Below are 27,328 nucleotides of genomic sequence, written 5' to 3'. Positions count from 1 at the left end.
AACCTACCACTGGAGGTCTTAACCGTGTGCCTCCCGGCTGCTGGGGTGGTCACCAACTGGTTCCCACTGCCGAGTCTATGAATGAATCTAAGATGTCCCTTTGTATCTTAGTTACCACTATTTCTTTAGGTGTGGTTCGGAAGACTATCTTGTCTCCTTGAATTCCTACAAATTGTTTTTTAACAACAGCCACAAAACAGGAGCTATAGCTCAGTGGTATAGTACTTGCCTACCATGTTCGGGCCCCTGGATTCAAACCCCAGGACTTCAGGAAAAGCATAAGAATGTTGGGAAAGTGATTTCTCTCCCTTTAAAAGCTTTGTTCTTTGTGTTTTTCAATTCTGTTTTAAAGTGCTGGGAATTATCAGGGAAAGCGACTGCATGTATAAGAAATGTCCTGTACTGTGATCTTAGTCCATGAAGTTGCTTGCTGTTCTAGGAGTCATATCTGCACAGAGATCCGTTTCATCCTCATAGGGAAAGAATGACACAGAGACCTTTGGTTCTGATAGTCATATTAGAATCAAACCATCTGAACTTCTAAAAAGAACAAAGAAAGACCCTGAGTACAGGGACAGAATTCCCCAGCAGGGCAAGGTCCACACAGTAGGTAGGTAATGAGTCCTTACATTAGCCAGATGCTTAAGGAAAAGTCTTAGCGTGGTTCCCCAAAGTGAAAAGGAGAGACAGCACTATCAAGAGGTAATTGCTGCCTCAACCCCAGGAAAGAACAAAGCAATCGAATCCATAGCACTCAGTGCCTATTTGTTGTAGAGGCAAACAGCTGACATACTCTTTTAGTTTGTTTTTGTCTCTGTAACAAAATTCGTAAGACTGTGTAGTTTATAAACAATGGAGGTTACTTAGCTCATGCTGTACAGGTTGAGAAACCCAAGGGCATGACTGACATCTTCTCAGCGTCTGATTTGTGTGCACATGTGTGTGTGTGTGTCTGTGTGTGTGTGTGTGTGTGTGTGTGTGTGTGTGTTGGCTTCTTGCTTCATCACAACATAGCAGAGGGCATCATGTTGCAAGATAGAGCAAGCACTCCAGAGAACTGCTCTAAATCCTTTCCTTCTGGTAAGCCACGAATCCATTCATTCATGAACCAAGGCAGGACCCTCAGGACCCACCCATCTCCCAAAGTCTCACTTACCAACACCACTGCAGTGAGTGCAAATTTCCAACACGTGGAATTTGGGCATTTAAATCATGGTATGTGTTGACTAGGATATGAACTCCATTATGGCAGAGATTTTTCTATATTTTCTTCATGGTTCTATCTCTACTGCATTTCAAAAGTCTTGGACCACAGTGACACTCAGTAAACGCTGTGAATGAATGAGTGAGTGAATGAATGGATGAATGAATGAATGAATGAATGCAAAGAATATCAGTATTCTAGATCTTAAGGCAGTTAGCCTTCAAGAAAATATTAAAACTATGATATGAAATTATTTTAGATGCCAATTTAAATTGCATTTTACTTAATGTATACAAAATATTTAAAGCTTATTTACCTTAGTAAAATTTAGTATTTGTGCATCAAAACACCAGATATTATATGGTAAATCTGTAAAAATTTTATTTTGATCTGTAAATTTGGATAGTTAAATAATAAGGCAAAGGTTTTGTTAGGTAGAAATTTACTTAATGGAAATACCCAGCTCTTGTTAAAAAGATAATATCACATTCTATTATTTCATTGTGGCTGCTATTATGATTATCCTTGTTGCCAAAGCAGGGAAGTAACTAGAAAGAAGACAGCAAAATGCATAATGAACTAAATGTGACCGTAAAAGTCACCCACAGCAACCTCCCAGAAACACAGCAAGCCACACCGGGTCCAGAGCTCTCTGCTTTGTGAAGGTCACTAACCTGCATTCAGGCTTCATTCTTTGCTTTAGAGCAAACAGAACTCCAGTGTCTTAGAACACACCATGCTTTTCTATTATGAGCTCCAAACATACTAAAAATATGAAGTATTTAAATTTGAGAACAAAGGGTTATTTCATCTTAAAACCATCAAGATTACTAACTGAGCTGATTTATTCCAGATTGTATCCCAAAAGATATTATAATGTATCCTATTATATCCTATTATAATGTAATTTAGATATAGTAGTAATGTCAACCAAATGGTTTTTCCTTGATATATAAAGTAAATAAAACATTACCCTAATTGATGGCTTGTGTCTATTGTAACTGCAGCAATAACATTAAAATATAGTATGCTTAGAATAATCCTGTGTATAGTCATGGGACATTTATGAAAACTTCAGACTCAGTTGTATACAGCTAAGTAAATAACTGAATAAGTACTTTATTTTCACCAGTATATACAGACAAGACACATATACATACAACTGTGTTGTGACATATTATCTTTAGTGCATTTGAAAGTATGCATAATTTTCTTTTAAACAGCATAGAGATTTAAATCTGGAATCAGTGTTATCCATAGATTTCCTGAGTTAAAGGATAGTTAAAAGATAGTTAAAGAATAGTCCTAATGTTCACTCTACTTAGCTGGACCAGTGCTCAGTGAATCAGCGATGACCCCAGAGTTTGGGAAGATATTATTTAATTATCTGGTGTTAGAAAAGATCTGGAGCTCAGATACACACAGGCAAATGACAGGTCTCAAAAGAAGCCCTAGATGCAGAAATGTCCCAGAGACCAGCAAGATGTGGCCATGTACATGAGTCTAAGAGCCTTTCTAATCACTAGTGTTCTAGTGGAAGCGAGTTCACATGCCTCCCTATCTGCACGAGTCCAGGCTCAGCATTCGAGACAGCTCTTGGATCTGTCTCGCCCCTCAGCCACCCATGGGTCCTTGTTCTTAGCTGCGAACGTGAGCGGAAGCGAAAGCCTGATGGCTAGGATGGTTTCTGCTTATGCCCGACTTCAGATATCTCAGCCTCCAGAGGGCCATCTGCACACATCAGAGACCAAAAGCTTCACTGCAGAGCAGAGCAGGGACGCATTCCTGCCAGGGTGACATCAAGGGCTGGGAAGGACAGTGCAGGTGGAGAGGCTGCTGGGTAAGGACTGGGAAGGCACATTCTGAAGACCTCAGTCAGCAGTGTGAGCGAGCACCAGTACTACAGAGAGTGGAGAGTGAGATCTGTGCCCTTCCTTACTCGTAGTTTATAGCCGTTTATACACATAGAGGGCGTGGCCGAGAGGGGAGCCAACTGCACATGAGATAAAGCTGCAGTCTGTCCTCGTGCCTGCTGGTTCTGTTTCACATTGCTTCACCTGATTCTATCTGTGATTTCCTTTATTCTGATTCCTCCTACTTGTCTTGTTAAGAAGAATTCAAAGCAATGTGTTGTGGCAGGCAGGAAAACAGGATTGCAGTTAGTCTCTGCCTTGTTTCTGTGGCTGTGTCCAAACACCCCATAAAAGCAACTTAGAGGGGAACGAGTTCATTTTAGCTCACAGCTCAGGGTACAGTCGGCTACTGCAGGGACGTCCCGGGGGCAGGACCTGGAGGCAGCTGGTCAAGGCCACACAGTCAGGAGCAGGGAGAGGAGGAGAGCAGGCCTGCACGTGCCCAACTCAATACCTCTCTCCATTCACACAGTTCAGGGTCCCCCACCACGGCAATGGTGATGCCCACAGTAGCTGGGGCTTCCTACCTCAGTTGGCATACTCCAGCTAATGCCTAACAGACACTCTCCACAGGCTGACCTTGTCTAGACAAACCCTCCCTGAGAATCTCCTGGCAGGTCAGACTAGATTGTCTCTAGCTAGCAACTAAAACTGACGCTCACTGACTTGAAAGCCAGTGTCCCAACGCTGCCCAACAAGTGGATTGTGCTTCTTCCAGAAAGTCAGAGCTCAGGCTTATTTTCCCTAGTTCTGATATTATTCATACCTCAGGAAATAGTCTTGTTTGTAGGGCCACTCATACACACACAAAGATCCCAAACTGCCAGGTACTAATAAATTATCTGCTTCTTGAAGTCTGATTCTGATTATAGCGTCGATAAATTATCCTTTATGGGCTGATTGCCCTGTGCATTAATGAGCAGGCCAAGATCCAAAGAGTGTTTTCTTTTTCCTCATTAACATTTACTGTTCCATGAACTTGAAATGAGAAAGTGACATAGAGAAAATTTGTGCAGATTTTAGTGCCCGTTTACGTCTCTTCAGCACTGCGCTAACAGGAATAGCATATAAAGACCATATTGACAATTAGATCTCTTCAAAGACGGCTAGTTTAAAGGCTTTTAATAACCTGAAGATGCCAGCTGTGATAACGTGAGAAAATGAGCTCAGCACACCAATTATACACTCCCGTGGTTTTACACACTTTTCCTTGGATTCCGTTGCAATAGACAGAGCTAATGGTTATCACCACCTACCGCCAGTCTGTCCGTTAGCATCAACCTGTGGACTTTCTTAGGCTGTATTGCCTCCTTCAGTCATCCCTTATTCCAGTTCAGAACTGCCTGGGTTACAGCTGTAGTCAATGACGAGGTTCGTTTACGGCCCTATAACTGCCTCAGTAATTAAAGGCCAGTAACTCAAGGTGGATGTTTGAGTCTGGACCGCCTCTTCCATCATCCAGGTTTTCAGTATTAATGCTCAAGCCACAAACTGACATCATGGCAAAGTAAATAAAACACCAAGAATAGACACTTCTTGTGGCATTTGCATATGGAGATAAGAGCAAAGGAAATGGTGAGACATGGTGTCGAAGGTCAAAGGGCATCCTCATCACCTAGTCTAGATTTAAGAGATCACGTCCATTCCCGGGGTAAAATCGAGTGGTGAAGCAGCTTCAGGCCTCAGGATCACCCACCAATGTTGCTGTGGTAATCTACTGGGGTTCTTCAGGAGCAATCGGGAGTGAGGAATCCTACTCTCCCTTTGTGGACCGGTGCTGGGACGATTTACACTGATTAGCTCAAGAAAGTATTTCTGTCCCTGGTAGTCACAGCACAAGATGGCCTCCTTCCTGGCCACTTCCCCTAGCCACAAAGCAAAGTGCAGAAAGAGTGGCTTCACAGCACTCAACCACACCAGGCAACTCAGGGCATGCGGAGGAGGGTCAATCGGAGGAGATCACCAAGGAGGGCTGCCAGCGATCCAGTGATCCAGGGACCCAGGGATCCAGTGATGGGGGCTGGCAGCTCACAGTGTCACCCACCAGAGCATCATTATCCCCCTGTTCCTCTGCCTCTGACAGATACTCTCTCAGAGGCTCCTCTGCAGCCCGGGCTAGCCTGGAACCTTGGTGCCTGAAGGAAGCAGCTTGTTGTCTCCGTGCTCCGCAGACTGACTCTCTGGAGTGCTGCTTTCAGAACTGCCCACCCTGGCTTTCCAGTCCTCCCCCACCCTGCCCCAGCTTATTTCTAGGATCATGTGAGGAGGCATGATGTGCACAGAATTTTGGTATCAACTTCTCCCTAACCTAGTCTGCCTCCCCCAGCCCTTACTCCTGCCTCTTGAATTTAAGGGATCGTTTTGACTTTCAATAGTATTTATGCCAGGTTTAGTATCCAAGTTATTCTTTACTGTCAGAGTAAGCTATTGAACTCTCCCTGGAAAATGCTCTGTCGGGTAAAGAACAACCCCAGCCCCGTCAAGGGCAGTCTGTTGACACTGCGGCAGGCAGCTGGCAGCCTGCTCCGCTCAGGCTGCATCCATAAATATGTGGCCCACCTCGTGCTCAAGTGTCCAGTTCCCTTTATGAATTGTGTCTTAATCAAAAGGCCACATCACAGAAAGGACGGCTGTACTTTGTCACTCTTGAGCATTGCAGATGCCAGGAAGGGGATGATGTGCGATGGCCAGGTCTTTAAGGCCAGCCTGGCCTTTCTTAGTGCTGAGCTCAGCAGCTGTGGATTGAGGGCCCTTCAAGGACCTGCCTGACCCAAATATATCCTGCGACGACCTTGACCTCCTCCCCCGCAGAGCAACACACACAGCCACTATTTGTCACTTCTTTCCTTTGGAAAACAAAGCAGGGACACCTTTTCCACAGGTCACGCAATGGAAACATGTACTTTTGTAGGAAAAAGATTGGGCCTGGGGTCCAGGCAAGATGGATCAGTGGTTAGGAGTATGTACTGCTTCTGAGGTTGGGTTCCCAGCACCCCTAACAACTCATAACTATTTCTAACCCCAGTTCCGGGGGGAATATGATACCTCTGGTCTCTTGGGGCATCTACACTCATAGGCACATAACCAACAAAACATAGGGACACATAATTGAATATCATTTTAAATCTGTTTTACAAAAGGCATGGAAGGTTCCCCCACCTCCTCCTATCAGTTCGGGTCACTTCATTCCCTACTGGTCTAGGGTCTCAGGCTGGAGGGCAGTTGGTGTAGTTTTAGAGTATTTGGAAGCAGGGCAATGATGACTTCAGAAAGCCCAGAAGAGGCCGTAGTGTGGCCCAGTGACAACCCTGACCCTTGAACTGTGAAGAGAATTAAATAAGTCAAGATGTCAGAACCTTCCGGAACACTAGGGTACTCACTCTGACTTCCTTCTAATGCAAGCTGTGTATGGTTATGGATCTGAGCTGGGAAATTGTAGAGCTGGGGCAGGTGGCCCCTTACCATGGGGACAGGGGCTTGATTTAGTAATCTTGATGGTTTAATTCTTCCCTCGTTAACCATTTAGTATACAAAGCACCTACAACCTCCCACCTGCTCTCTTCCCTTGCACTGACCTCATGAGTCAGGTCACTGCTGGTAAGCGAACCTTCTAATAGGCTTCAACACACAACCTTGGGGGTATTGTGGGGTATTCATCATAGAAGACTGATTGGACATGAGATTAAAGTAATAGAAAGTCTTTATTAGCTAACCAGCCACTACACTGTGTGTTTGAGATCCCAGTGTAGCGCCATCATTACTTGGAGTGAGCTTTTAAAATCCAAAAACAATGCCCTGGGTTGATATACTTCAGTTAACAGGAACAGTTAGCCAGAAGCCAAACTACTGACATCCAAAGGCAAGATTAGTGCATTTAGAGATTTGCCCTGAACTATGGACTGTGATGGATTAGGACTTTAACTGTTTGTTTGTTTGTTTGTTTGTTTGTTTTGGGTAGGTAGCGCTGTCTACATGCTGAGTGTTACAAAAGCCACGTGCCTTGGATGTAATCACAAAGCCGCTCATGACTCCTCCCCTCTGTGTTTCCACCCGCTGTACCATTCATTCTGCCTTGGGGTCCTCCTCTCATTCCAATCCTGCTCTCACCAGTTCAGCCCCTTGCTTTCTCCTCAGCAGATAGTGACTGCACTCTCTGGTTCTGCCTGGGCTCCCTGCCTACCCCTTCTTCGTCTTTTCTCACATCCAGACAGAACCCAAGATCACAACGCTCACCATCATCTGAGTCTCCGGACTCCGTCTGGACATTAAAATGCTCCAAACTCAAACCCCCAGTCCACTGTTCGGCTTGTTCCACCCTGGCCCCATGCTGTTGGTCCCGCGTCCACTCTGGCCACAGGGCATGGCTGGCCGCTTGGGAAGGCGGGACAAAGGGAATTTGACTGCACTTATCCCACACTGCGCGAAGATGCGGGACTGTAGGGAAGCACCAAGGCGCTGCTGGAGGGTGGGAAAGCGCACTATCTCTGTGTCAAGTCCTCATGCCACTTTCTCCCTCTCCTTTCTCTGTCTCTGCATATTTACAGCCCTACTAATCCACTTGACCTCACTCAACTTCCTCTTTCCCAGCCATCCCACTGTCCTTCGGGCAGAACTCCGTTTCTACTGCAACATAAATCTTGGTGCACCGGTCTAATCAGATGTTAGACTAGGAGTATTTTAGGGGAGAAGCTTTGACTTGTTCATTTTTATATCCCTTACATCATAAATAGCCATCTTGACATCCAGGTACATCTTGTGACCAGGTCCCACTGAACTCTGCCATTTTGGGTGCAGGGAATTACAGTGCCCAGGAGGAAATTTGAAGCAGGGGGTCTATGACACAAGGGGAATAATTGAAAGTTGTATACCAGTCTTGGCTCTTTGGTGCTTTAGGCTCCTTCTTAAATGCACTTGCTTATCAATTTCATAGTTTCCTTCTGCAATCTAAGCTCCTTGAAAATAAAGGGATCCGTGTTCTCTGGGCTGAGCTCTGGCCCGGTTCTGTTGACGTGCTCCGTGAGGACAGCGTCTCTCTGCTGTAGGCAGTGGTTTTCACAGCGTTGGCAGATTCTTTACTGTTAAATAAAATTCTGCATGCATGTGTGTTGTTAAGTGTGTTTATATTTTCTTCTGTCTTTGGTGTGTGTGTGTGTGTGTGTGTGTGTGAGATATTTGTCTGTCTGCCCACCCTAGTGCATGCCACAATGTGCATATGGAGGTCAAGAGACATTTTTCAGAATTTGGGTCTCTCCTGTTATGTAGGTCCCAGAACTAGACTCGGGTCATCAGGCTTAGAGAGCCTTGGCCTTGGCCTGCTGAGCCTCCTCACTGGCCCCAATCAAACATTTAAAAACATGTTATCTCCCTGTTTCATGAAATGACTGTCTAATGCTTTCTGTTAGCATTTGATATAGCGTACTGTCTCCCCGGTGTGTTTCTGAAACCATGAACTGGCTGGGAAGGTCTTTGTGTGTCTGTTTCAGCTGAGAACAGATCTATTCAAAATCTGTAAAACGTTTGTGAATCCCAGGGCTGTGGGCTCTAAAGCAGCACATGAAACACCGAGTGAGCATAGAACCTCGGCCCTCAGGGCTGCCTGCAGTCTCAGGGCTACAGCTGTCCCTTGGCACCGTCTGTGCTGGAACACTATGCCGTAGGACAAGAGTGAGCATACGTGTGAATGGATCCAGACAGAACAGCTACTGGTTCATGTAAATTTTCTGGGCTTTGGGTTCCCTCATTTGTACAGCAAAGCCATTTCCAGCTATAAAAGGATGCCGCTTTATGAGCCTATAAAATTTATCCGTAGGAGTGAAGGGGAAATAAAACACAAAGGAAAATAAACGTTGACAAACCATCTTGAGGTCTTTATGATTCCGAACACTCAAAGGTTTGAATTGAAGATCAGCTTCAGAATCAAGGGTATTTGCTGGAAGGCCTGGCTCAGGTTGATTTAATTACATTTTACAATTAATTTTCAGAGCCTCTTGTGGCTATATTATATTTGAAGAGTAATAAGAAACGTAATGATTCATGAGGGGAAATGTTGCAATGTTTGGTAAGCCAAGACTTAAACTCATCAGTACAGAATCTATACCCTAGCTCTACCCATAAATGTTTAAATAGTAACTGTGTATTTAAAGCTAAGAAATAGCAGTGGCTATTAAAAACAAAGCAAACAAAAGCAGTACCCTTGCTCATGACCCTTAGTCTCTTAGTGAAGGCACTGGATGAGTGAAGCAACCAAGAGTTAACCACCAAGAAAGGCAGGAGTGGTACACACTATGGCAATCCCAGCACTCAGAAGGCACAGCCACGGGAAAACCAAGAGCTCTGGGCCAGCCTGGGCTACATAGTGAGACGCTGTCTGTAAAGGGGAAAAAAAATCAACCCAAAAAACAAACAATAAGATCTAGGAAGAAAAGTGTACCTGACTTTGATGGCTTCCCCCAGCCCTGGTTCCTTTTGATTCTAGAACAATCCGTATGCATTAATGGAATATGAAAGTGAAGTCTTGGAATTTTATGCTGAGACAATTTCTTTTGATTCAGATTTTATTCTTGGAAACTTAGCGGCATTTTGACAGCTTTGGAGGCAAACAAGCAATAGTGAAGATGTCTAGGGAGACTTTTTCTTTTTTGAGGACTATCTGTGGCGCTCGTTAGTGTGTGATGTTTTGTTATAAATTTCTCTCTGGATTCATGTTTGTACCATCCACATGGCTTCCTCCCCTGGGATTTCAGACTGTTTAGACATGTATGGAAATGGGAAGCAGGAAACATGGAGGCCCTGCCTCATTTGTAGATCTGGGGGAGAGGATCCATTATTCCGACACGTCGCCTATCTTCTTTAGTCCAGTTGCCTATCTTGCAATGTAGAAATCTCTCAACATCTGGAAATCTCAAAGAGAAAAGAAGGGTTCCACTTTATTATCCTGCCCTCTCCAGGCTGCCAAGGACCGTGTGAGAAAGATAACACCGGGAGAAGATTGCAAACATCACTTTAATGATAAAGTACTTGTCAGGAGATAAAGTCTTATGCTCAGGGCATGAGAACGTATGAACCAGATAAGATCTATGGGAAGTAAGATGTGGAGTGAGGGATGTATAACTTATTTTTATATATATTAGGGATATCATGAACAGTATGTGGCTTATTTGAAATTCGATTATTAAAATATAAATTTTTTAAAGTACACACTCACATACACACACTCATTGAAATACACCCCCAGTGTGTGTGTGTGTGTGTGTGTGTGTGTGTGTGTGTTTCTTTGTTCAGTTTAAAAGTATAGTCCTATGATTTAGAGTTTTAGCTCTGGCATGAGAGAAGGATCGCTCAGTAGTTTATTGTCTCCAAGAAGATAAGCAAATGCGAATCCTTGAGAACACAGGATCTGAGATGAAGCACTTTGGCCACTGGGTGCCATCCTTGCTCCACGTAAGAATTTCCAAAGCCATGTTTTTTTGTTTTTTGGGTTTTTTTTAGGGAAATAGTTAAAACCTCAAAGATGGATTTCCAAGTAATTTTGAGATATAATAACATTGGCGTGCGTGTACATGACCTGGAATATGTTAGTGACACCAACGTTGATTCATTCTACCCAGGCATGATCTGGAGGGCTAGAGAACAAATGTTCCCCTTAGCTTTAGCCTCATGAACAAAGCCAGCGCCTGGTCGGCATGCTTGATGTACCACAGCACGGCATCCTGGGAAGGCATGGAGGTCACACGGAGGGGCAGGGGTTGACGAGGTGGTGCCTTGTAAGAGTCTAGAGGTCAGAGGGTCAGATGCCCCATTAATTATCTTTATTGTTGTCTGTTTCCTTGGCACGAGTGCGGCTCTGTGCTTGAGCTAGTTCTCTGGCAGGCCCTAGGCCTTCAAGTGCATCTCTGCCAGGCCTGAGCCAGTGAACGATGTAGAAGTTTCTTTCCTTCCTCTCAGGCATGCTGAATGTTTGATGGAAGTAACTCTGGGGTGAACTTCGCTCCACGGGAAGTAATCCTTGAAGCTCACCACTTTAGCCCAAGCTCGGAATATTTAGACTCAAGAACTTAGCAGGCAGGCAGAATTTTGCCTACTTTGGGTTTGAGTCTTATAGATGGATAGATAGATAGATAGATAGATAGATAGATAGATAGATAGATAGATAGATAGATAGATAGATAGAAAAGACATAGACATAAATATAAATATATGGTCTCCTTCTCCTTCATATATTTGTATTACTATTATATTATATATACTATATAGCATATATAGGATTAAATCCAGCATTATGAGCAATTATAGCCACAGAGAACATTCTAAGACTGCTTTGTAATACAGGCTGGTATTTTCAGAGCTTTGGCCATTTGGTTGGAGGCAATAAACAATAAAGAATTTAATTAAAAAGTGATAAATCTGTTAGGTCTTAGTGTAACAAAAAGTTGAGACAGCATTGCAGAAGGGACCTAAGCTTATAGCAGCCAGCCTCGTAGTTGATCCTGGAGCAGTGGCTCTCAACCTTCCTAATGCTGCGACCCTTTGGTACAGTTCCTCAAGTCGTGGGGACCCCCAACCATTAAATTATTTTGTTGCTACTTCATAACTGTTATTTTTCTACTGTTACGAATCATCATGTAAATACCTGATATACAGGATATCTGATCTGTGAGCCCTGTGAAAGGGATGTTCAACCCCCAAAGAAGTAACCACTGCCCTAGAGGCCATACCCAGAGCAGCATTTACAGTACCTCTGAGGGCTAAGGATGATCAAATTCATACCCCTCGAATGGCTAGGGAGAACTTAAAACATCAAACATTCTCAACCTATCCAGGGATAAGAGTGTGGAGCCCAGCTATTTGGTTAGGCAGTGTCAGGCAGCCAGACTTTACAAATGCATTTCCTCTCCTTCCTAGAGAACAGCACGGTGCCAATCACTGCATCTTCCACATATTGCTCCTCTCGGAGAGTAACTCCGCTACAACCCAGCATTTCTGCTGATTCATATGCTTTTACAGATCTTGCTCTGTTGGGTGGTAGCAGCAAGGCTCTGAAGGAGCTATTGGTGGCTAAACTCCGCTGCTGTATTGGGCAAGTCCCGGAAGGACCACGCTGTCATTGAGGGGGGCGGGGAGGGGACTCGGTTTGTGCTGCTGAAGTCCTCTTCTCTCCCTGTGTATATTCAGTTCACTCCACGTGATAGTCCTTTAGAAACTGAGAACACCACCTGCCAGGTCTGCTTCTGGTATATCATTTAATTGTTACAAAACCCATATTACTCTTCCCCTTACTTTCCAGATGACAAACCTAAGACACATATAGAAATGCCCAACAAAATACTGGTTTAAAAGCTATGATCTGGGCAGACATGGCATGCTGGATTTATAGTGTTCTCTATCGGAATTGCACAGAACTCTTTGTTTCAGAAATGTCTGGCCTTGGCTTGGTCCTATCCTTGAGCTCTGATTATGAGCCCTGATAGAATCTTGGATTTTTTTTTTTTTTTTTTTGCTCCTTTGATAGATGAGTTCAGGTTTTAAGTGACTTGGGTGTGTGCATGCAAGTTTGTGTGTATATTTGTGTAAGTATGTATGTGTACATGTGGGTGCATGTGTGTATCTGTATGTGTGTGCATGTGCATGCATGAGAGCGTGCCTATCTTTGTTAGTTTTCACAGTCTACAAAGTCATCCAGCCCCACTGTTGCCACGGGTGGACCTCCTCAGCAGCCAGCATTACAGTGTCAACTTCAAGGGAAAGTTTTGTTGGATGATAATAATTTTTCCATCCAAAGCGCAAATCCCAAACAATTCTGGAGCTGATTAATCCCATTCCCCCTGCTACTGGGCACGTTTCCCAACATATATCATAATTCACCTCTGCCCTTTCCACTGACAGAGAGGGTTCTGGGAACATCTAGCTCTGGGATGGCTCCTGCAGGAGCAGCTGGCCGCCCACCCAGCAGGGCTCAAGCTTGTCAGACAGCTCCGCAAAACGCTGGGGCTGCCTTTGAAGAACGCTTTGTACTCTTCCCTTCACCCCCAACTAGAAAAACTAAAAATTCAGAAAAGAAGGAGACTGGAGTGGGAGGGGTGTGTTCCGTGATCATGTTGCTACAATTTTTTAAAAAAGGAAAGAAAGAGAAAAAGGGGTCTTAAACGTGTCCCTGCCTTTTAAACACTGCAGGAATGTTTGTTTCTACTGTAAGTGTCATCCAAGTCACCAGTGGTCTCTCTGAAGTGAGTTCGCCATAATTCTCTAAGAAGCTGGACAAGCCAAGGAAGGGTCTATCAGTCCAGTGTTGAGAAAGGCATTGTCTGCACAGAGTAGTAGTGGGCACAGGTAGCTAAGAAAGACCATTTCCCCTAGAAAGGATAAAGGAGCATAGCGTACTGTTGCTGTCCTTCCATCTCAGTATGCGCACAGCTTTCAGATGGTGACTTTCAGTCCCCCTCGGGCCTCCCCACTGCTTCTGTTATAACCAGAGACATTTCCTGAGCATGCAAGACGGGATGCTTACATCCTAACATATAGGTACCGGGTGGCAATTACAACGGATCTATCTGCTGAAGCAGTTCCCCGGCCATAGTGGCTAGATACTATAACTGAACAGAATATTTTCATTGGACCCTTAAATATTCTCCCTCTATGGATTATCTGAGGGTGGGTCACCCTGATTTGGTGATGTCTCATCCAAATAATTTGAAGTACTCATATATAATATATCTTCCATGGTTGTGCCCAATCAAGTGGGCATAGAAGTCTGCATGACCACGGATCATCAGCCCACACCAGACCAGCAGCTTTCTACTGTGTCTGATGCTGCTCCAAGACGCAGAAAAATCCCCTTTCAGCGGGATCAACCAATAACCTGCAGAGTCCTTCTGGGCAGTCATTTCTTCGTGAATTAATTAGGTCTTCCTGGAAGATTAAACAGATCAAATAGGCCAAACATCCCTATATCCAGTGTTTGAAACTAACAGTAAAATAGCTCGATTTCTAATCCACTTCCTGGCCTCATTAGAATTCAATTAGCAGAGGACACTCTTTCCTAGAGGCCCATTGGCAGATTTGTGTGTGGACAGTTAACCTGGGGGTAGCAAAGGCAGTTGCTTGTAACCAAAGAATTCTCTCTGGCTGCAGAGATGAATCTCAAAGATGTTTAGATAGGACCGAACTTCTCCTCCTCCCAGCGTGATGCTAATATTCTAAGTGGACAGAGCAAGATAAACTACATCCAGTACTGCCCCCGACACTGACCACATCCTGCAGCCGCCAGAGTCTCTGGATTCGAAAGTCAGAAGGGAAAGGTCAAGGGGGCCATGCTGGAGACAAGGAGACGGAGAAGAATTTACAAGTGGGGGCTTGACACTGTTGGAAATCGTTTCCTGAATAAACAATGTTAGACTTTGAAATAGATAAACGGACATTCTATAAAAGGTGTGTATAAATAGCCACATGTTTCTTAAGCGGGGGGCTCTCGTCAGGTCATGAAAAGCAAGCAAGGCACTTGGGGGTGAGTCAACCTTGTGTTGGTTTTTGTAATGTGTGCATTTTCCCCCATCTGCTCTATTCCTTTCTTTCTCGTTCTGCAACCCGAGTGTAGACTAAGGAAGATTTATTCTTCTTCTAACAGAGTGTGCTATAGTTGTCACTCAGCCTTGAAATAGTTTTCCTCTCCAGTGGAACATCAGGCCAGTGATATATCTGCACAGCTATACCCACCTGTCACCTTTCTGCTGGTCCTAGTGCGTCAGCATTCCACAGAAAGCCAGGCCAGCCAATGACGGTGCTCGAAGCTGCTGCTTTTATGGGGACCCAGCAACAGGAAGGAGTATTTCATTGGCTGTCGGGCTTTCGGCTGGAGAGGAGGCTGTTCCAGATGGGCCTCAGCTGTCTAGATAGGGATGAGGTTGGGGGGGGGGGTGTGGATATCTAGGCATAGGAGCCTCTCGTTGATAAAAGTGATGCCGTGATAATGTGTTGTACACACATCATGTTTACATTCTCACCCTCTTCCGCATAATCACAGGTAAAAGAATGGTGCCACATCGGGACAGCTGGCTTTAAGCTGCAGGATCCAAGATGCATTCAAAAGTAGATTCTGGTCCCTAATCTTTTCACGTGAATGTAGGGCCTCTGTGGGAAATGAGTTAAAGTTTGTCCACGTGTAGACCGGGAAGTCTTTGTCTGCTGGAGAGGAGGTCCAGTGGGTTTGCTGAATGCAGAGTGTATCCCGAAAGTGATTTGGCCAGTGTCTGATCTCATGAGCTAGTTTGCCCTCGATAGCTTGTGTAAACCCAGAAGCAGAGGCCAAAGAAGAAGACAGGGCTGCCTGGGCTTGGAGAGGCAGGCTCCCCCTGCCGTTTGCCTTACTCCACCTTCATGTGGAGACAAAAACAGAGCTCTTGCTGTTTTCACTGTTAGTTGTTATTAGAGCATAGGGCATGAACATTGGCTAGAGATGCTCATGAATAAAGCCATCCGGGAATACGCCAAATAACAGAGTGTGGAAAGGACACAGAGCATGAAACAGTAATTCTTTATCTTTCGAAGTCAGCTCTGGCTGAAGACCCCTCCTCTGTGTCATTTCAAGACACGTGGTTCAAGGAAGGGCGTCGCCTCTCGGGAATGAAAACTCAGTGAAGCCCATTCAGGTGCCTCAATGCCAGACATACCCTGTCATTGGTCAAGGAGAGTGGAGCACAGCACAGTGGACAGAGTGACGAGACAGCTTACTCCTTACAAACTGGTTGAGCTGTCCAACTTGCTCTCGGGGGCTACAAGCAGCCAAATGGGTCAAAAGTACTGTCTGCTTTTCCAGAGAGTTAGTCAGATGGGAAACTAACCCAAACTAACAATAATTATAATTAGCACCGAACAACATACTAACGTTAGATAGGATGCTGTTACGTGTTGATTCTGTAGACACACATCAAGCAGTTAATGTTGCCCTGTCCTTCTGAAGGGTATGAATGATGGTGGCAGAGTGGAATCCCTCTGCACCAGACTCTGAGCTCTGCAACTGCATCTCCCCAGTCCCCGACGAGGTGCCTGACCTGTAATAGTTGCTCAGTAAAATATCTGTGAAGTAATAAAGGAGCAAACTGATGTGACTGGGAAGAGAATCAATAAACATCACAGCATTTTTAAGTCTGCCTGTGCTTCACAGACTTTGGGGAGGGGCTAGACATTTTGATCTTTGACCTGCCCATATCTCTGCTTTTGAAGTGAACTCAACTCAGGAAACATGGCTGTGATTGTGACCCTCGCAACTGTGTGAGATAAACGTTATGCTTACACCATTTTCATGGTGAGGAGATTGAAGCCTGCAGAGGCGGAGTGAGTCACTGAAGGTCACAGTGTAAGTAAGATCTAAACATCACTTCAGATGCAGGTCTCTGCAGTCTCTCCCATCGGAATGCCACCTCCATTCCTTTGGGGATTTTAAGCACAGGTATGGGTCCCAAGACTGCGGTATATGCCCACAATGTGGACACTAGAGTCAAAACCCGGAGAAGTCACTGAGAAGGCACACGGGCAGGATTTTGTGACTAGTGTTCAGATATTATTTTGGAGTCAAATAGACAGAGAGGTAAGATCCAGGTGGGATGAGAATCCTGCTCCTTTCTTAGTCTTCAGTGGGTAGCTGAGCTCAGGCTGAGTCTCACGTCTTGACCTTGTGCTGGGCTCTGCAAAGATGAAGAACAGCTCATCCACATGTACCATGTGATCGGGAAAACATGATAGTTCCTTTACAACTACATAGTCATTAACGTGCGACAAGATGGACACCCACCACCACAACAGCCACCGCCACCACCAAGTTGTGTGAGGATTGAGTGAGCTAATGACAGCAGACAGTTTTGAATTCATTATGGCACACTATAAACACTCAATAGTCATTACAGGACTTTCTACTTCATTCTCTTATATCCTTAATGAAGAATCCTCATTGTTGAGTAGAATACAAAATGAGTTTAGGAAATTATTATCTTTTCTGGCCTTATCTTCTTTGTTCCTCTTTATTTAAGGAGAAAGAATGTGTTTTCAACACCAGTAAAACTCCAGAAAGACTCAGACACTGGAATGAACTCAGAGCTACCATCTATATCATACTGTTCTTTCAGGGCCTGGAATTCCCAGGTTCCTACTCAACATATCCTGGGAAAATAACACCAATAACTACATCATCAGGCTCTCCAGCACCTTGTAGTTTAATGGTTGATGATGGGCTGTCACCAATTACAGAAAAGTCTTGGGTGGTTCACTACACCAGTCTTGTCATCATGTGAGGAAGAGCTGTGCTTAAAGTCAGTCTGTAGATGTGGGTTTCTAGGATGGCGTGAGGATGCAGCCGACTTACCTACCACCACCAATGCCATAGTCAAGAAGGAAGAGTAGTTGGGACCAAAGCAAATCTGCCTCAGCTAAAATGCTAGGCCTTCTTTAAGATGACCGCAGGGTTGTGGTTTTGTTTGTTGTTTGTTTGTTTGTTTTGTTTTTATAGTAATGGAAAGTCATTAGCACACCCAGCCATTTTTAACCACATTTTTTCTTTTTGCATGTGTATGCATTTGTCACGTTCATACACATGTGTGTGCCTGCTCATATATATGTGGTTTCGTGTGTGTAAGGTTGCATATGTACATAAGTGCCCATGTGTGTGGCAGCTAGAGGTTGACATCACAGGCCACACGTCTTTCAAAGCCAGTCTGTTAACTGCGTTTGTAACTGTGCCAGGGTATACCAATCTGAACAGCCGCTGGCTTGGGGCACAGTTCCCATACTGTCGAGAAGAAGCAGAATCCTGACCAACATGTTTGCTAACGGCCGCATTCCGCTATCATAAATCCCACAGAACATCCAGATCTTGGGACTGATACAATTTTTGAGAAAGAGCCTTTAATCACAATGTTCATCATTAAATAATAGTTGCATTAAAGGCTGGACTCTGGGAGCATCAAGTCACTTTAATTACAGCGAGATGCATACCCAGAGCTTCTCCAGGTTTAGTGTCAGTATTTCTGCTCTGGAAGGAAAATGTGTTTCTGTTTTGAGTTATAAATTGAGCTCCTAAAGGTTCATATTGCCTTAAAATACCTAGAGATGCTCCGAGAGCAAGCCTTTCCCTCCAGCCAGGGATCTCAGGAAGAAAGTGAAAATAAAACCGAGCTGACGGTGAAGGGGTGCTGCGGTGTGTTCTGGGATTAACGGTGTACTAACTATCTAACTGCCTGAAATAAAATCGGATCGGCAGTGATTTGTATTCTATTGAGTGGAAATGGCAAGGAATCTTATGTGTTGCCAGGATTACATACTGTCGTAAGGAAACCTGAGCTCTGGATTTTGGCAGGACCGGAAAAGGGACCTTGGGGCCTCTGTCTTCACCTTCTGATTTGATATTACTTAGCTTTCCTATGGCCTCCTGTTTCAATTGATTCAGAGTTGATACCTGTAAACAGCTTCTAAGACACAGTTAAGCAGCACCTCGAGACCTGGCCAACAGCCAAGGGCCTGGGACATTGTTCAAGGTAGGTGTAATGAACCCAACATGAATAACAACATTGCTGTCCCCTAATGAGCACCTACTCCATACCAGCCACCTCACACGTGATCATCCAGCCGTTGGCACGTCTCAGAGAGGATGTTTCTGGCTTCTGTGTCCTGATGGGGTGTGTCCTGCGGCTAAGAGTAAAGCAGCTTGCTCTGGAAGTGTTAAAGTGAGCTTCCAATCACTGTCCACAGATGCCCCATGCAGCGCCCTGCTGTTGAGCAAGTGAACAACTCCTCCCAGAAATTAAGAGGAAATAGCAAAATAGAGAAGAAAATGGGAGGGGGAGTGCTTATGACTTCATATGTGAAGACTCTCAGCCACCTTAGGTTTCTACTTGTAGATATATTTTTACAGATTGTGTCAGTTAACCTATTTTTATTATAAAAAATTTACATACAATATATTTTGATCATATTCTTTCCCCTCCCCAGACTCCTCCAGGATCCTTTCTATCTCCCTACCCACCTAACTTCACACTATACATAATGATCAAAAACAAAAGCCCAATAAGAGAAAGCATAATTAGACCAAACAAAAAGCACACACACACATACACACATACATAGAAACACAACAACAAAATGTAGCCCATGTGGTTTGTATTGGGCCACTACTCCTAGATCTGGGCTTGGGCCTGTCCTGGAGTATGGTCAATTTACCCACTGACACTTTTTTTTTTAATGGAGGAAATTGACTTTCCTTTGCAAACAGCTATCAATTACAAATACCTTCTCAGTTAGGTGTGGGACTTTATGTCCACTTCCCCTTCCCCATACTAATTTTAACCTGATTTTGTCAGGTTTGAGCTTGTGCAGGTATGGTGTGTGCTGCCACAGTCTCTGTGAGCGCGTGTGCATCAGCCCTGTTGTGTCTGGAAGCTTTGCCTTGGAGTCCTCCACCACCTCTGGCTCTTACAATCTTTCTGCCTCCTCTTCCACATAGATTCCTGAGCCTTTGATTTTTAATTTGGTGTGTGTAAGGGGATGCTGGAAACCAAACTCAGATCCTCTCTGCAAGAGCAGCCTTCTTAACAGCTGGAAGCTCAGTTCTTTAAATAATGTTTGGTTTCAAACATATATTATAGACTTCAAATGACAGGTAGATAGATAGATAGATAGATAGATAGATAGATAGATAGATAGATAGATAGATAGATGTATACATATGCATAAACATATTATATACATATATACCAATCTGCCATTTGAATACCATAATTATATGTGCATGTACACACATACATATGTGTGCATATGTGTGTGCCTTTTGTTTTGTTTAGTTATGTTTTATACATATATGTTTTATAGTTATATTTTATATATATTTATAGTTATGCTTTATATATTCTATTTTTAAAGCTATAGACACACACACACATCAGTTTCTATGATACCCAGCATCGTTTGTCATCTTTAGCATGGGATGACAACTTTCTGGTCCCATCTCTGTGACATATTAGTCCCAGTTGTTGGAGTAGGATTTGTCTGATCCGGCCATGTTTCTTTCATGTTGTGACATATTTATTGATGAGATGGTTGTCTGTGGCAAAGACTGCTGTCCATGGCCATGAAAATAGCAAAGCTAACTAGCTCTGTAATCCTGCAGCCACCACTTAGGAAAGAAAGAAAACTTTTTGGCAAATGTAACATGACTGAACTATGAATCTCTGGGAAGGAGCATTAAAAAGAACAGTAACCAAAAATAAAAGGGAAGAAAAGCAGTCAAAAGATGATTGCTATATATTGCTATAACTCCAACAAAAAATGTGATAGTAATAATCACAGCAGATCAGTGGTAAGATAGAATGTGTCTGGTGGAGAAAGTGGTCCAGCCAGCCTGCCTCTGCAAGAGCTCTATTGGAATGACTTTGGCATCAATCTACATTATTTTCTACTACCTAATTCTAAAGCAGAAAATTTCTAGTCCTGGAAAAAAGCCACATTGATATTTTATTGTTATTTCCCCAGAAAATAGCTTCCAATGCTGAAGAATAATTTTATCAATATAAGTAATCTACCCGCTGGTGTTTTATATCATATTCGATAACAAACTGTGAAATGTAACATTTTTGCTTTGACGGCTTATGAAATCCATCATCTATTTTCATAGATCTTCATTCAGAAAAAGGTATTTGATTTTTCAGGATTTGTAGTCCTATCAGAAATGTTTGAATAAAAGATTTGCAGCCTTTGAAATCAATATCTGGATTTACTGGTAAAAGCGTAGTCATTGGGTGAAGTGTTACTGTAATCGTTTATCCTTTGTGACTGTGAAAGGAATAAAAATAATAACTGCCATCTCGTGCTTAGAGTTTGTACCAGAGACACCGTAAGAGGGAGAGCATCTTCCAGTCACCCTGTAGTTCCCAACTCTCCAAGAATTATCCACACCACTGCCTGGAGTCGGGGCCTGCATAATCGCAGTTCTTACTAAAATGAAGCCAGACTGTGTAGACAAAGAGCTTCACTAAATAGTAACCAGAATAGAGAAATGTGTCTTTACTCATTTTCAGTACATACATTTATAATCTGCCTATGCTCTTTAGATGGGTTAGTGTGCACTTCATCTAGATTGATCCATAAAATGAACACAGTCTGAAGCTCCTATTTAACCAAATCATCATCGTAAAGCAGAAATATCTCCTCTCAGTGAAAATTCTAATTTTAAAAATATCCCTTTCTTAATCAATTATATTATTTATCATTATTAGATTTATTATACATGTTTCTACAAGTCGGATATTGATATGTTGATATAAGTATTATCATTATGTTCTATGTATTATCAGAAGTGCCTGACATTTCAAACAAAAGCCACGGAATAGTGTCAGCTGGTCTGAGAGAGGAGAACTAAAGTAGCCAGGGCGATTAAAATGAGGGAAAGATGGAGGGAAAGGCCATAGTAGTAACTCCATGAGATTATGTTGATACAGGAATTCCTTTCTAGTTCTTGGTACATGTCAAGCAGTTGGACCACAGTCCACTGTGGCCCTGAGCGTCTTCATTCTGGGATTCGGGCTGACAGAGAAGCCCCAGTAGAGTTATTTCATGCTTATGGTAGGAAAAAGAACAAGAAAGCTAGCAAAGCCACATGGTTGACCCTCTGATGTGTGTACATGGGTGTGTGCAGGCATGCAGAGACACTATGACCTTTATCATCATGTGTGTGTGTGTGTGTGTGTGTGTGTGTGTGTGTGTGTGTGTGTGTGTGTGTGTGTGGTATTGTGCACAAGTCTGTAGAATGTTCAGACATGGAGAAGAGAGAACACTCAGGAAGAATAATGCCACCCATCAGAGTGACTGTGCAGGTAACTGTTCCCTTCAGTAATTAACCCTGTACAGAGGCCTAATAAGGAACGACACCCACAGACAGTGGTTGATAATGTAGCCTGGCCATCCCCCTGTCCCTTCTCACTGTTTAATTTTTGCAACAGGGCTGGGGTGTGGGGGTGTGTGTCTTTTCTTCTCCCACTTACCTCAGTGTGAACACACACAGAAGAATTCAGAGAAGTTTTGGATGTGCTTTGGTTTATGCCAATCAACTAAAGTTAGTCCAAAAATACTCAGAACAGCCTGGGTGGTCCAGACTGTCAACACACTCAGCATCTTTCCCCTCCTACTTCCTGCTAGCTAGTTCTTTCTCTTCTACACAGTCCTATGTATACCTTCAGGCTTTCTCCCTCCACTGACTTCTGAGCAGCAGTCCTTTGGTACTTGGGATGTTTGTCAGCCACCCTGCTCTTTCTGGACTTGCTGAGTTTCCCTGCTGGGTTGGGGTAGAAGATAAGGGGAGCTTGTGTTTCTGAGTGACACAGACTCTGAAAAGGTGAACATTATGTTGTTCAGCCAAAGCTGACAGATTTTAGGGACTTCTTTTTACACATTCTCTCATCTCTAACTTGAGTTTGCCTGCAAGTCCATCCAGTTACCTGTAAGCTTTTACTTCTTAAAACCTATTTTAATAAAGGTACTTAATTACTTCAACCTCTCTTATAGCTCATCAGTCAAAGGTAGGGGAGGAAGATAACTAATAAGACAAGGGGGACGTGGACCTGTTGAGAATGGTTCCTTGGAGGCAACTTCAATCTTTGTTGTCTGAAGTCCAGTCCACTAGCAAATCACCAAACATGATTCAGCAACAGTAAATTGATCCAAAGGAATCTGTGAGGCTCTGCCGATGGCCAATTGACAAGAAGTTCTTTGGTGTGCTTCTCTCTATGAAGTCACAACAAGCAAAGATCAGAGAAGACCAGCAAGGTGAAGGCCAACAAAGACCAGCAAGGTGAACCAATACCAGAGTGTTGTCCACTGTCTGTTGAGTTATACTTATTCTCTTTTCAAACATCATGTGTCCTCTCACATGTCTGCTCCAGCAAAACATCACATGCTCTTTCACCAGATTCCAGAAAAACACCATGTCTGCTTTTAGCAAAACATCCTCTCCCATGTCTGCTTCAGCAAAACTTCCTCTCATAAGAGTTTCCAGACAAACATCATACGACATAACTGAGTCTCCACTGAAACCATAAATCCACACTTCAGTTACCTCTTCTGATTCTGGGATATTCTAGCCCTGTAGAACTGCCCAAATCCTTTCGCTGCCTCCCTTTCTCCTTAGATTGTTCATAACTTACTCAGCCCTCTTTCCAACCAGTTAATCTACCTAAACCTCCTAAGAGTGTGAGTTCACTGAGAAACTAGTTGCTGGTGAACCAATCAAAACCTGATAATTCCCTTCCTCTTTATTCCTCTTGGGGGTCCAAGTGAAAAATAATTTATCACTATACTAGATGCAGTGAGACTGACCTGCTGGATTTTCTGACCTGTGCCATCATAGCTAATGCTCAGCTCAACATGCACTTAGCCTGCCTTCTTCCCTTGGCCTCGCCCTCCCTGCCCATCTTCTGGTACGTGGTTCTCACTCCTCAGCTGCCCTTCACAGCTGAAGCTCACACCGAAGCATGGACATGTCATGTTTACATGACGCTAACCACTAATGATCTTAACTGCCAGGTGCCAGGAGGCTTTAGAGAAAAGAAACAGCCAGCAAGATGCCATTATTTAAAACTTAAGTCCTTTCTCCATTCTGCCTGTAATGAGCATCTGCATTAAATGTTGATCCTATTCCATCTCTTGTCCCAAAAAGAAAACTCAGGAAACTTCATTATAAACAGCTGTGCCACATGACCCTTCGTGTGTTTGCATCACTTTGTTGTCTGTCTAGAAACAGAGATGAATTTGGACATGGTGTTTACAAATTCTGGGAGCAGTGCAGTTGAAGAAAACCTGCTGTTCCTTGACTGCCTGCGAATGTCACTGGACCAGACCCTTACGTGCCTCTCTTGCTGGCCATGACACCTCTCTGGCTTAGGGCATGAAGAGTGAAGGTTCCACTTCCTCAACGGCCCATGAAAAGGATGCCTTCCCTTAAACCTGCAGGCACTGCTCCCCTACTTCCAAATCCCTCATCCTTCTGATCAACATCCTCAGAGAAGGTGTCTAACTCCCATGTGTCTATTAGCTTTACTTACCATTTACAGACAGACCTCTGGCTTGGATCAAAACCAGAGCAAACAGACTCTATCTTGTCCTGTCCTTCAGGAAGTCCCTGGCTGGAACAATGCAAAGATGCCCACACAGCATTTGGCAACCTGCCTAACAGCAGGGACGGCTTCAGGAACTATTTACTGAATGGACAAGAGAGATGACAGCAAAGGAGACTCAGGGGCGAGCTGGCCGTGGAAACGTTACAGAAGGAGCAGGTCCAACAGAGAGTCAGCTTGAGAGTCAGCCTGGGTTCTAGGCAGCCAGGACAAGGACAGGAGGGAAGTTGTGGACTGAGGGGTTCTGCGGAGCCAGGAGGAGTAATAGGGCTGACACCAGGCTCTCCGAGAAGGAACTTCTGTCTTTCCTCAACGGGATTTCTAGGTAATTATTTTCTAAGTTATGGAAGTACACAGGTAGGAATGCATGGTGGCAAGGCTTCTATAAACCACGTATTGCGTAGAAGATCCAGTTCTTACCAGCTCAGCACATGAGGACTGGATTGCCTTTTCCGATTGGACGGGGAGGCTGAAGTCATATTCGATAGGTTGATGCCACTAAGACTTACCTCATGAGTTACTAAAGTTGATGGCATGTCCCTCCAGTGATACTGTAGAGACCCAGTTTTGAATGTGGATCTTATTTTTCCCCGAGACTGGAGGCACTACAGTGTACTGGGGACAATCTTCTAGCAGGCCCTCTCTAAGGCACAGGGAGAGGAGCAGTTAACGTTATAATCCACCGGTGTCTCCTGGGGGTGACTCTGCTTAAGTGCAACCTGAAATGTTTGTTTTGAAGACCTAGACTCTCATCATTCAGCTTGCTGTAATAATGATAATCACTCGTTGTGGGTTAAAGTAGGTTTCCCTTAAAAAACAAAAACATACATTTAGGCCCTCATAACCATACTTCAGAATGTGAGTGGACATGGTGGTAGGGTCTGTAAAGGCAAATTAGCATAAGTGAGGTAATACGGGTGGTCCCTAATCCAACACAACTAGTGCCCTTTTGAGAAGAGAAATAGATACCTCAAGAATAGAAAGCCAGATGGGACATAGCCATCTACACCAAGGACACAGGCCCCAGGAGACCCAAAACTGTCCATCATCTTGATCTTAGACCTTCCATCTCCAGGACTGCAGGAACACAACAGATTTGATTCAGTCCCCCATGGCCCTGTGTTTAGGCAGCCATTACACACTGACCTGCTGCCTGACACTAAGGACCTACTGTGAGCCTGGCACTGCGCCAAGATTTTGTCCCATTTTTGACCTTCATAATGACTGTGAGGATGGTAAATTTTTTTCCTCTTTTATCAGAAGGGGAGTGCTCAAGGCCATAGCTTTAGCAAGTAGCAAACACAGTTTCAAATTCAAATTCAGAAGCCATGTGGTTGGCCCAGCACCAACTCACAGTTATTAAGTACGAGCCAAGCCATGAAAAGAACTAGGCTTCAATAATTGCTGACACTCGAGAATCTTAATCCTTCCCTTATGGGAATTATAAATGATGAGAGACAGACTCACAAAGGCCAAAAAAAAAAATGTTTAAGGCTGGATGGAGAGACTCTCTGCAAGAAATAATACCAGTACTGAGCTGACAGCACAATGAATCTAAGAGATATGTAAATCACTCCATAGACAATAGAGAATTGTGGTTACAAATATAGAAGTCGGGAGCCAGAGCGATTGGATTTGAATTCTAATCCCAGGGTTTTTCTCCTCAGATGAACTTGAGCACGTTGCATATCTTCTTCCTCTCAATCTCTTCATCTGTGACAGGAGGGAGTATAAATTATGACTCAAAGGGAACTTTCATCCATGAGTTTATTGCAGGATTAAATGAGATACAGCCAAGAATTTAGTATGATGCTAATATGTCTCATGTATATATACATGTCTCTGCACATGCACTAGTTGGGGAAAGTATTTCTTCTGGTGTACATTTTACCCAGCACTAGCAAAAATAGTCAATAATACTTCAGGTCTCAATTTTTAAAGTTACCGGTGGTGTTAAAGTTAGCGGATATTTTTAATGAACAGTATGCATTTTTTAAAAATCATGATTATTCAGCTTAAGTCAAATATCGCCAAAACACAGCCTATGTGAAATTAAAATGTCGGTCTGTGTGTGTAGGAACAGTCTATGTACGACAGGAAGGGATAGGAAGATACCAGAGGAAAGTCAAAAGATAGATGAAGTCTCAGGTGCGTACACGATAGTGTGAACATGGATGTTTGCGTGTGTGCTAGGTTGTGTGTACATGGATGCCTGCATGTGTGCTCAGAAATGCCTCTGCCCATCAACAATAAATCCAGGTAGGACTTAAGACAGGGAATTGTGTCTCAGCCATCAGCCCCACAACCTTCCTCGCCTCACTTGATAGATTAAGTCTTTACTGCAGCTGACTGTTTTATTCACCCCTAAGAATGGACACCTCTTGTATAGTGCTCCCTGTGCCTTGACAGCACAACTCAACATAAATATTTACTGGAGCTATACGTGAAAGTATATAAATTTTTATTTATCTTACCTCACAGAGGAACTGTGAGGCACATAGGGAATGTCAGGCCTATTTTCCTGAGAAGATGCCCAAGCACACACTGAAGCAACAGCTGAGATGTTACAGAGTTACAGAAGTGACAGAGACTCTGCTGTGCATTTTGAGATGCAGAATAGGAAAATATTTATACTAAATGCATACATATTGAAATATTTCTTCTGGACGTCTCACTAAAAGTGATTATGGGGGGGACTAGCCTCATGTGTCTCTGGTAACAGGTTGTGCTCCTGAGCCCAACTAGCAGGCTAAAAAGAGGTTGTTAGAGCAGGGGCTGTGGCTGAGATGGCATGGTATGATCTGAGCATCATGGATTGGGAAGTTCTGTAAAGTTCACATCCATGCCAGTGTTTCTGCATCTTTCTCTTCACCCTCAGGGTAGCCCAACACTGCCATTAGCTACTAATAGTCATCCCAAAGCTCGTGTTTCACCGTTTCCTGACTTTGCTTCATGGTAGAGTGTGAAGCCATATGCTCTGGTCCATCCCTAGAGGCTGATGCTCTGGTCCATCCATCCCTAGAGACTCATGCTCTGGTCCATCATCCCTAGAGACTGAATGTCTGGTC

At 43.8% G+C, this 27,328-nt stretch overlaps 1 protein-coding gene across 3 annotated transcripts in view; it reads left to right on the top strand.

The window, feature by feature from the left end:
* Positions 1–27,328, top strand: part of Pde11a (phosphodiesterase 11A) — a 353,338-nt gene that overhangs the window by 226,197 nt on the left and 99,813 nt on the right. The window lies entirely within an intron of this gene.

The sequence above is a fragment of the Mus musculus genome, chromosome 2, assembly GCF_000001635.26.
Source record: "Mus musculus strain C57BL/6J chromosome 2, GRCm38.p6 C57BL/6J".
NCBI lineage: Eukaryota > Metazoa > Chordata > Mammalia > Rodentia > Muridae > Mus > Mus musculus.
Note: the sequence above shows the minus strand (reverse complement) of the source record. Positions and strands in the feature narration are given on the sequence as shown.